Below are 12424 nucleotides of genomic sequence, written 5' to 3' on the forward strand. Positions count from 1 at the left end.
GATTATTTGTGAAATGTCTTTCCTAAAGACCAATAAACATATTTTATGTGTAAGTGAATAATGTATATATATTTACTTAATCACTGGTATACTAACAAATATGTATAAAAATATATACTTATGAATAGGTCTTAAGTCAGGAATATCTATCTGATACTAATGGTTTGATGTGCACTTCTAATCTTTGTAGTATAAAAGTGATCCTAATGTGTCTGTCAGCTATACTTTGCTGTTACATAAATAGCTACTCTCTGCTATGAAACCAATGAATTCTGCCTTCTTTTATAGAGATTCTTTGATACCTGTCTTCCTCATTAAACTGAAAGCTCCCTGAGAGTAGGAACTGTTGTCTGCCTCCCTTCCCCCATATCCAGCTTGGAGCAACATGTATAGCAAATTCAAGTTGAATAAATAAATCAATAGATCCTGGCATCTTGTTATATTCCTACAGGGAAATAATATTTTAATTAATATACCACAATAAATATCCACTATATTCCTTGATTCATATCTTGTAACTTGTGTGTATTGGTTTGCCTTTAATTTCCTCTTGAGTTTTTATAACAAGTTTCTTTAAAATCTTTTATGATCCTAAGTGGGCCCATGCAAATATTGAATTGAAAAACAACAACAAAAAAACCTCATTCCAGAAATCAGTCTCTGCTGGGTTGTCCTTTTCCCTCAAACCACTGCTGATTTCACATCTACTGGGAGCCAGAGGCGAAGTTCCTGATGGCCAGCTCAGTCTCACAGGAGAAAAGAGGACTCATCACTGTGGAGATCAGGACACCCAGCAGCAAATCACAGAGGAGAGTGGAGAAGCAACCAGAGAATAAGAAATGTAACTTGAGACCTCAAGGCTTGTAGTCGCGTGGGCCGACAGAGGCCAGGTGCCTTCTCTCTGCCTCTCCTCTACCTACATCCTGTGGTGCTGTCTGCAAACCACGTCCTAAGTCATTCATGCCTCCCTCACTGTAGCCATCCCTTTCATTCCAATGATAATTATCTCTTTCTGGACAGGCGTCTCCTTGCTTGCCTCCCTGTTACCCCGATCTCCTTCACAGCTGCTGGAATAATTCACCTTGAAATGGAAGCGAGACTCTGCCACCCAGCTGTGAAAACCCTGCCAACTGTTTCCATCACACTCAGAATAAAACTCAAATATTTTATCCTGACCAGTAAGATCCTACAGGAGTGGACTCTTGAGGGTCTTGGACTTCACCATGGGCCACTCTCTTCCTTGTTCATGGTGTGAAAAGAACTCTGGAGCAAACGTTTCTGCCTCAGGGCTTTTGCCCTTACTGTTTCATCAACCTGGAAGCCCTGGTCCTCAAGTCCTGGCGTGCTTGGGTCCTTCCTCTCCTTGGTAACTGTTTTCACGTTCCTTCCTCAAAGGAGCTTTTCTTGACTACTGTGGTAAAATAACCTTCCCAATCACAAACACATTATTCTATTTTATATTCCTGGAAATTCTCACCTAAAAATCATCACGGTTATCTACAGTTATTGTCCAGGCTGCCCACCATTTTGTTGTCTCCATGAAGTCAGGGATCTTGTCTGTCTTGTTGACTCTTTATTCCCAGTACCCAGTGCCTGGTACAAACTAGATGCCCAGCGAGTAGATTTTCAGTATCTCTATGGGGCAGACACCTTATTTTGCCACACTATAATAAAAGCTATTGATAATATATATCAACCAGTTAGAAAGCAACACCTCTTTAACACAGCTGTTATCACAATCCACTTGTAAAGGAGAAAACTGAGCCTCAGAGAAATTAAGTAACTTGTCCAAGGGGTACCCAGCTAGTGTTTCCAAGCCTGATTTGCACCCAATTCTGTCTGACTTCAAAGTCCACGCTCCCACAAGTCTCTATCCACTGTTTCCCACTGTTGATTTACTAGCAAACAGCGTCTTATTAATGTAAAATAAGCTCAAGCTAGTCATTCACTCATTGATCTATTCGAGAAGTATTTATTGAGAATATAGTATGTCCTATGTCCCGTGCTACACTCTCCACATATCTGAGTCTGTAAGGCTGCCACAATCTTCTAAATATTTAAAAAGTGGCTTTTGGCTGGGTGTGGTGGCTCACGCCTATAATCCCAGCACTTTAGGAGGCCGAGGTAGGCAGATCACCTGAGGTCAGGAGTTCGAGACTAACCTGGCCAACATGGTGAAATCCTGTCTCCACTAAAAATACAAAAATTATCCAGGCATGGTGGTGCATGCTTGTAGTCCCAGTTCCTTGGGAGGTTGAGGCAAGAGAATCACTTGAACCAGGGAGGCGGAGGTTGCAGTGGGCTGAGATCACACCACTGCACTCCAGCCCGGGAGACAGAGCAAGACTCTATCACAAATTTAAAAAAACAAAGAAAGAAAGAAAGAAAGAAAAGCTTTTGATTAAAGCAGAGGGATACTAAAAGAAATTCCTGGCATAAAAACAGTAATTGTTAAGTACTTTCTATGTGCCAACCACTGACCCAGGCCCTTGGCACAAACCCATCTGCTCCTTGCAGGAGACATTAGAAGGCAGATCATGCTTATTTCAATTTAATGATGAAGATAGTATGGCCCAGAGTGATTAAGTGACTTACTCACATAGGTAGTCACTGGTAGAACTTACGTTTGCCTTTCTCCAAAACATTCTACTCATTTCATGTCATGCATTGACACTGGCATGCAGTAGGAAAAATCCGATAAATACGGGTGGAACGAATACATGAAAGACCCAGCCAACCCAGTTTATGATGCTGCAAGCCACCTGCTTTTAGTCGGTTTCACATATTTGTAACTCTCAGCTATAAAAAAGGACTACACTGTTTCAAAAAAAAAAAAAAAAAAAAAAAGAAAGAAAGAAAGAAAGACCACTCTGGAGAGCAGAAATCAGTTTTACTATGTGATGGCACAATAGTGTTTTTGCTAATGATTTTGGGGAAAAAATAATACCAGCTGTGAATTCAAATCACAGCATCTATTTACTAATTGGTTTGGATTAATCAAATCCTTTACGTTTCTGGGCATGGAAAGTTACCAGCGTTCACCAGTCTACAGCTAATAGCTTCTAATATCTGAAAGTTTACCATACATCAGGCACTGTTGATGGCCCTTTGTATGTACTGTTATTTGTAATTCCAGTAGAGCCGCATGGGTATGAAGGATTATTATCCGCATTTCACAGAGCAAGGCGAGTTGCAGAGAAGCGAAGTGACTGGCCTGGTATTGTGCAAGGATGGGCGTGTGGTAAGGGCAGGATTTATGTCCCGGCATTCTTACTCCCACGCTCATGCTCTGAACGACTACACTAGCAGGCCTCCTGGCAAGCAAGAAGTCGGAAAAAAAATAATCAGGACGTGGGGGAAAGTAACTCAGGAAATCTTTACGCCTCCTCATCAGTTCTCACAAATCCCCATCAAACCGAATCCAACAATGAGAAATGATTTTTCCCCAGGGTCTGACCCCCAAATGCTTTGACAATGAACTCTGCTTCCCTCACCACAAAATTATTCGAGAGCTCACAAAACAATCGCTGGCCTCTGAAGCCCTATCTTAAGACCTACCAAGGGCCTGACCGATGGCCCTGATGATATTACCAAGTGGTTCTTCCCATTTTTGGCATCAGTCAAGAAGTTTATGTCCAAAGATTATTCCACCAGACGGGTCCTGCGGATATGATGGGATTAGCCAAATTTCAAAGCTGCTTTTTGACTTCCAGTCAAAAATTGGGCACATATGCTCCTGAAGGCCACAGGGGCTATGGGAGAACATCAAGTTGATTCATCGAATTAGCTCAAACATAATTGTCCTGCATGACTGGCTATAGAACTCATCAGCTATAAACGTGTCAAAAAGCCATCCGCTCTAACGTTAAATAGAGACACAATGTAATGCTGTTCAGGATTTGACATTCATTGGACTTTAGCCTCCTAAGGAGGCTGTGTTTCCTCTTGCAGGAATTTGTGGTAAGATGAACAGAATGAAAAGACTGCAGCAAAAAAAAGAAGCCCACACTAGTTGCTAGAAATACCAGCTACATATATCAGACTCATAACTAAATCCTTTTCTTGGAGAGGCTCAAAGATTTTAAAGATGAAAGTTTTGAATGTTTTTTTCTCTCCCTCCCTCCCTCCCTCCCTCCCTCCCTCCCTTTCTTCCTTCTTCCTTCCCTAATCATGCTGCACGTGGATTATCTGCCTTTCTGCAACTAAGACTAGTCTCAGAAATGAAGACAAAACATGCATCACGGAAAATTTTTTCTTCTTTTGAGTAACATAGTCTCCCATGTGGTGCTACAGAATGCAAGAGCTGAAAATGTGAAATTGTTGCAGAGAAAAATCTATACCATATCAGGGCAAGATTTAAGACTTAAGGAAATTAACATTTTGCCACTGTTGAGGATCATACCTTCCCATTACAGAGTGGAGCACTTCAACCCTCTGTACATTTCCATCCTTGCTGTCTGTGTGAGTGACTTCTCTGTGCCCAGCTTTGTGCTACTGATCCTGCCACCAAGCACCCAGGAGTCAGATGCTACAGGCCTTTCCCTATAGACCCAGACAGCTCCTGCTCACTTGCTGAACTCCACTCCGAATCTGAAATTCTTCAACTGTTGTTTCACTTGTCTTCTTTTGGTGACTACTTGTCTGGTTCCTAATTTTTATGCCATTTTGGAGTAATTTTTCCCTTTTTTGTTATTGACAAAGACAGAGGAGGCCTCCTATAATTTGTGGGTGACTGACAAGGCTGAATGTTGTTAACTCAAATGTTTTGATTTACATCAGAGAGGACCTCCAGGCCCCAGACATGACAGGCTGCGATAGCAACTTCAAAGCTTGTGAATATCAAATCCCATTAAGCAAGCCCTTTATGTGCAAGTCAATAAATTATCCTTTCTAGGGTGATTTGGCAATAAGTAGCAAAAGCCTTAAAACAGGAATAATTTTTGGCAATTCTGCTTCTGGGATTCTATCCCAAAGAGAAAAATAGACAAGTGTGCAAAGATGTAAATACAAGGATGTTCATCTCAGTGTTGTTTAGAATAGAAAGAAGTTAAAAAAAATAAAGCCCATATTCGGCAACAAGGCTAAGTCGATAGGTTGAATAAATATGTCCTATGGAATATATATCACCATTTAAAACTTTTACATGTTTCTGTATTTGTTCATAGAAAAAGATATTCACGCTAAGTATTCAAAAAAAAACTGATTATAAAACTCTATTGAATTACACTATCCTCTACATGATTAAATTGTTTACACAATGCATCTATGTGGAAAAGCTTTTGAAGGGGTATAGTCCAAATATTACCAGTGGTGATATCTGTGGGTGATTTTAAATTTCTTTCTATACTTCACAATGTATGTATATTCCTTTTAGAGCCAGAAGAAACAAAGGTATTTTTATTTCAGAGATGTAATGGCCATTGACTTGAGAAACTTCACATACTGTAACCTATTTAAGAATATCTCCATCTATATCTCATTGGAATTGATGATGCTCATTATAAAGGGCAACCAGGATATAAAAAATTGACCTGGAGACCAGAAAGAGAGATGCCATACAGCAACCAAAACCTCTGCTGATTCTTGCTGACCATGATGTGCTTGATCTTGACTTCTTGGCTGAGTTCGAATTTTCTCTTTGAAAGACAAAACTGCGAATTTCCTGTTAGGCAAAACCCAGGCTATTTTTTTTTAAGTCAGTACTCTATTTCCAGGGAAACTGAAAAACCTTAAGAATAGTGTTGTCTATGAAATTACCATGTACACATCTTCAGCAAAAATCAACCACTGGGTGGGCAGCAGGAGGCAGTTTAGCACAGTTATTACAAACAAAATGTTTGAGGCTGAGTGGTGGGGTTCAAATCTTGGTTCTGCCATTTCCTGGTGGTGTAGCTTTGAGAAAACCACTTCCTCTCTCTCTGCCTCATTAATAAGATGGGACAAATACTAATAATAACTTCTGGCCTATTGAGAGGTCGTGTGGCTTAAATGAAGAAATATAGGTAACTGGCACATAGTAGGTGCTTCACGGATGTTAAAACAAGAGTTTATCTAAGTTCCTAAAGCAGAAGTCAGAAGCACACAGTTCACAGGATATCATCCAAAGATACATTTTATTTGGCAGTCAAAGGAGTTTTTAATACGATAAATTGTTTTCCAATATTAAAAAAAAAGGGAGATACCACAAAAACTCCAAATTTCTAGAATTTCTGAAGAAAACAGAAAGCTCCTCCCACTTTGAGTTTTACAAAACACAGAATGTGATCATACTGTATGTGTACAACTTGCTCTTTCAGCTCACCACACATCTTTCCAAGAACCATCCATGTGAATTGCAAAGCTGTGGTTTATCCCTATTTATTTATTTAGAGACAGATTCTCACTCTATCACCCAGGCTGGAGTGCAGTGGCACGATCTTGGTTCACTGCAACCTCCATCTCTGGGATTCAAGCGATTTTTGTGCCTCAGCCTCCCGAGTAGCTGGGATTACAGGCACACACCACCACGCCCAGCTAATTTTTGTATTTTAGTAGAGACAGGGTTTCACCATGTTAGCCAGGTTGGTCTTGAACTCCTGACCTCAGGTAATCTGCCCACCTGAGCCTCCCAAAGTGCTGGGATTACAGGTGTGAGCCACCACACCTGGCCCAGGTTTATGCCTTTAAAACCACAATTTATTTTTACATTCTCCTTTAATGAAGTTTTTTGGGTGAATACAAATAATGTCACTGAATATTTTTGTACTTGTCTCTTTGTGTATGTACAATGAGTCAATAATACCTTGTTTTGGGATATAAACCCATGTGGTAAAACTATAAAGAAAAGCAAGGGAATTATAAACATTTAATTTCAGTAAGCAGCTACTGCAGATGGCAGGTGTACAATATTGGGGATGTCACTCAAGGAGCTTGAACAGTACTTACAACGTTTGTAGTAGTATGCTTGATAATTCACATATACATTTTACCCATATTCCTTTGTAATTTATCCAATTAGAAGAGCATAGTTTTGAATGAACTAAAAAAATTGAGAGATCTAGCAACACCTTCTCACAGCTGTGTCTGTTATAGAAATCAAGGACTGTTCAGTTCATCACAGTCCCCGCCACATCACCGCTATATTACACCCGTCAGTTGATTCATTTGTGTGACTTGCCTGGGCCCTTTGGACATCTGATTTAATGACCCCAGCTCTAGAAGATGGTGTAATCTCCAGAGTGCAGGCCGGAGGAGGCCATTTCATTCACTACCAAGTCCTTCCTGGAACACGTGAAGTGTGAAAAAGTTATTCCCATCTGCGGCACTTCTCACAATCCTGCAGGCACTGTGGAAACTGCTGAGAAACCTGCCCCAACTGACTCGGTGGGTCCAAGATCGTAAGCCACCACCTCCGCCAAAAAGCATGACATTGAATGAAAGTGACTAATCAACAAGCAAAAACAAAGCAAAGAAAAAATGTTCATCTTTCATCTCCAGTCTAGGAGTCATAATTTCCAGGGCAAAGAAATAGATTCCCAACCAACAGCAGCAGCGAGTCATCAAACATTGTTGAGGTGTTAGGCAATAAACCAAGCCCAGGGTTCCCACCATTGGATTCTGTGGCCCACCTTGCTATTGCTCTTAACTGAAACAAAGAGATGGTTTAAAGACAGGCACATGGGGGATGTGATGCTTGAAGGAGTTCATTCTGAGGATGAACCTTTGTTATTCTAAGCACTGCTTGGAAAATCCATCCAGGTGAGGGGGATGTGGTGGGAAACTCCATGAGTGTGGTTTTCATGGGTGGATCAGCTCAGTTCCCCCAGTACTTATTCTATTGTATGGGGCACTTGGTACCCACATGTCTGTTATCCATCACCACTGCTTCCCAACAAATTGAGCCTGAGGCAGAGAGAAGACTGGATTTCCTGAACTCTGTAGATGCGGCTTTTTAATGGCTCTGAAATCAGCTCCTGGGTCTCCACGTCCTGCCATTCCTCCATTGCAACCACAAGCCCCATCCCCTGGGTAACTTCAGCTGTGCCCCACTTTTCCCCTGACTGCAGTCCTGTGATGCTGCAATCAAGTTTCGACATGGCCACCACTGGGATTTTTTTTTTTTTTTTAAGAAATCTAACCACCCTCTCCTCTCCTTAAATGACATTTTCCATAGCCCCACTGTGCTGTTTGCAAAGTATAAACTCTATAGAATGGGTTTTAAATCTCTTCACGGTGTCTACATTTTTTTTTTTTTTTTGAGTTGCCGTCTTGCTCTGTCAGTCAGGCTGGAGGGTCGTGGCACGATTATAACTCATTGTACCTTCAAATCCCTGGGCTCAAGTGATTCCCTGCACCCAGCATAGGTCTCTCCTTCTATCTTTCATCTATCTTATATCTGCATTCCAGACAGGCTGAACTATTTGTTGGTACCTGGAACCCAGCATCTTCTACCAGTTCCAAGCTTTCTACTTGTTACTCCTCCTACCTGGTAAGTGATCTTCTCTTCTACCATCCCTTCCTCTCTCCACTATCTGTTAGTTCAGGCTCAGGCTTAGTCATCATTTTCCTTGACAAACAACTAAGATGAGATAAAGTACTATAAGGTGCATGTGCTCTAACAACATATATGGTAGAACTGTATTGCTTCCTACATAAATACATATATGAGCGTATACGGATATGTGCATATGTGTACATATTAACTGTACAGATGCATGCGCCAATACATATGCAAATATTTAAAAATAAAAAAGAAAAGTACATCCTAAGCCATAAACACAGCTCCGGCTCAGTAATTCCACTTTTTGGAAGTTATCCCAAGAAAATAATCTTAGATGTATTCAAATATTTAGCTGCAATTTTTTTTGTATTAGAATGTGGCTGTGATAGCAAAAAAGTTGCAAACAGCTTAAACTGGCTTAATGCATTACAGTACATTAGAGTGCTGGTCAATGAAATGTAATTTTCATTGCTTATGTATGTATTTATGTTTATAAAGACAGGATCTTGCTCTTTATAAAGTGAGCTCATAAGAATAATTTAAGAACTCCTGGGCTCAAGTAATTCTCCCACCTGGATCTCCAAAAGTGCTGGGATTACAGCATGAGCCACTACGCCCAGCCTGAATTTTGATTTTATTATTAAAACTAAGTTTCTAAAGCACTATTTAAAAATATGAAAAGATGCTGAATATATTAACTCAGGAAGGCTATTACAAAATAGTACATAATTTAAATATAATAATATTTTGTTAAAAAGGCATAAAATGTACAGAAAGACAATACAGCAAAGTGTTAACAGCATATCATGTGTGGATGTGACAGTTATATTTTTCTCTCTTATTTAGATGGGTTTGCTAAGTATGCCATAATAAACATCTTCTTTATGGATATATGATAACTATAGAAGTTTCATTGGCTTATCTTATAAGAAAAATTTAAAGAATTCGCTGGGGGTGGTGGCATGCGCCTGTGGTCCCAGCTGCTCTGGAGGCTGAGGCAGGGGAATCACTTGAACCTGGAAAGCAAGAAAGGCTGCAGTGAGCCGAGATTAAGCCAGGGTACTCCAGCCTGGGCAACAGAATGAGGCCCTGTCTCAAAAAAAAAAAAAAAAAATATGAGAGGATGCTTTGGTGTCCTAATTCCTTCAGGAATCTTGGGGCTACAATTAGGGTAGAGGTAGCCTGACAGAGGAGAGCTTGCAGACAGGTCACAGGAGGGCAGGCACAATGGAAAGGGATTCTGTTTCTTATAAACTTCATCTCAAACCGGCTGCAATTATAGTTACATTCGTGGATCCTGCCTCTGAATTTAAGCAGTCACACTTGTGTGTGTATGTATTGAGGAGAGGAAGCTTTGGTTTCACTAACTTAGGGTGGGGAATAATTTCCTGCTTAGAGAGGGAAAAAAATGACAAAAAGCATCTGCTGGGGACATGGGACACCTACAAGCCAGAAGCTGCCACACCACAGCATCCTGCAATCCGAAGGGGCTCTACTTCTGTCACTTTTCTCAGGGACTACTGTGTGAGTGAAGGAGAACGATGTGTTTTTATGGGTCGGGTTGCTGAAAGAGTATCACTGGAAGTTGAAGAGCTCCTAAAGGTGAGGGTCACCCTTAAATAGGAGAGAATTGGAAGCTCACATCACATTTTACTAAGTCTCCCTTTGGGGGACTCTGTGTGCTTCAGGAAGTTCAAGAGGGGATTCATTTTGTCACAGGAAGATCATATATTAAATTGAATTTATATCTATTTGTGTTATCTTTTTAAGTAAGAAATAACAATTTTTATCTCAAAGTAAGGAAATACAGGTTGACACTGGTATCCTGACTTGTTCTACGTGAGAAGATGTCATCTGCCAGGGGCAGGCACCCATGGGTGGGGAGGGGAGGTTCATCCAGGTGGATGGTTTACGTGATCCCTGGCTCCTTCCTTAAATTTCAGCCTATTTCCAGGAAGGGCAGCTTAAAGGTGCCTATGCAAGTGGATACATGGACTTCATCATCTGGGCTTAATTGTATCCATTTGAACTCATGCATTTTTGGGTGATGTCTCAGCGAGGAGAGCCATTTAAACTAAGTCACTAAACATAATAATAACAATTGACAACCAGATACTTGAATCCATATATCATTAAGTGATAAACCAAGGTCTTCAAAAATTATGAACCATATTAAATGTTTGCTCTTACTATAAAATGTTTTTAAAAAAATTAAAAGCCAGAATTTTTAAATATTATGAGCAAATGGGATTGAATTTTACATATAAATAATTATGTATTTATGCATATCTATAAAATATATAATACAATAATATATTATCTTTAATATCTATATAAACATATTTTATATCTAATTCTTTTAAAATTTTCATTTCGTACCCATTTTAATGAAGCACATTTTTTACTATTATAGTAGTACATATATATAATTTATGCATATGATCTGCATATTGTAAGGTTGGGTGCTTAAAATTTACCTGCAAGAGCATGTTCACATGATAGGAAACCATGGTTTAATGTTCTTCTCCTACCTAGAACATGAGTTCTTTGAGGTCAGGACAATTACCACCTTTTATGTATCCTGTTACCACATATGCCTGGTTCCAAGGCACAAAATAAAGGTTCATCCAATGAAGGACATTTCCCTTAAAACACAAACCAGGAAATGCCAGATTAAAAGCAGAGCATATGATCTGGCTTCCCCTGAAAACATGAAGTTTTTGGCTTGACCTACTAACAATCAACTCTCTACATCGTCCAACAGTTTTAAGATAAGATAATAATTTATGTACATATTTATTTTGGTAAAATATCAAGCTGCACACTCTGGTTATAAGTACAGCCTTTTCATTTTTTGACTCAAAAAAAAAAAAAAAAAGAAGAGGGTGGAATGAATACTTTTTCTCCTTCCCACCCACACTATTTCAATAAGGAAAAAAAATGGCCTCCCCTTTATGGCAATTTGTAGCCTGGAGCTGGTTTTTAGAGTTGAGTAATAAATCCCAGAAAAACAGTGACTACAATGGAAAGGCTGACAGACATTTAACACTAATGGTGCAAACAGAGGGCACTCAGGAAAATGCTCAGGCCAGATTCCCCACACTGAATGCTCAAAGATTGCTCACCGATGTACTGCATTTTAGTGGACAATTTGCTTGTTTGTAAACAGCAGAAAATTTTCAAAATACTAGCAAACCCAGGGAAGAGAAATTTCCTTGATATTCCTGTTTCCCACAGGTTTGAATATCACAAAATATTCACTGCAAGTCCTTTGGCCATTGTTTTTAACTCTAAGGAACAAAAATGATACTTGAAACATGATAACTTGATAATAATTTTAAAAGCAAAAAACAAGAGTTACAGCACAATACTGCCACTAAAACTTGAACTAGGATGGCTTCAAGTACTAACACCACTGTCATATCTTCCAACACGTAAAAACATTTAGTTTTCTAAAATGTAATGTACTCCTGTGTAGAGGCTAAAAATGTAAATTGCCAAAACAATTTGGTTAATATTCCACATACCAAGGAGAGAAGTATCTCTGAACATTTAGGTTGATGTTGAGGATTAATGCTTAACAATTCAGGAGAAGAACATTTGGATAAAATTCTGCCTCCAATTGCAATTTCTGTTATTTCCCATTGAGTTAAAGGCTCTATAGTTATATCTCTGACTATGGGATAGGAACCAGCCTTGAAATGCTATGAATGCCAGCCCCTAGAGTCTCACATTGGACAGTAAAAGGATCTTATATATTAAGGTGAAATAATACACCCAAAAAGCATAGCAATACTTCAACTAGCGAGACTTTTATAATTCAAGCAAGACTTCCATTCTGGGATTTCGAGAATATGGAACAGCAAGTGCTTTAAGGCTGAAGGAGAAACATCCCCAGGTGATAAGAATTTACTTTTGTCTGGAGTAACATAGTTGGAGCAGATC

General features: G+C 39.6%; 1 protein-coding gene across 2 annotated transcripts in view; it reads right to left on the reverse strand.

Moving 5' to 3' along the window:
- Positions 1–12424, reverse strand: part of TSHZ2 (teashirt zinc finger homeobox 2) — a 513539-nt gene that overhangs the window by 450777 nt on the left and 50338 nt on the right. The gene's annotated exons all lie outside the window — the stretch shown is intronic.

Source organism: Sapajus apella, unplaced genomic scaffold (genome assembly GCF_009761245.1).
Source record: "Sapajus apella isolate SASKATOON/1434 unplaced genomic scaffold, GSC_monkey_1.0 scaffold92, whole genome shotgun sequence".
NCBI classification, from domain to species: domain Eukaryota; kingdom Metazoa; phylum Chordata; class Mammalia; order Primates; family Cebidae; genus Sapajus; species Sapajus apella.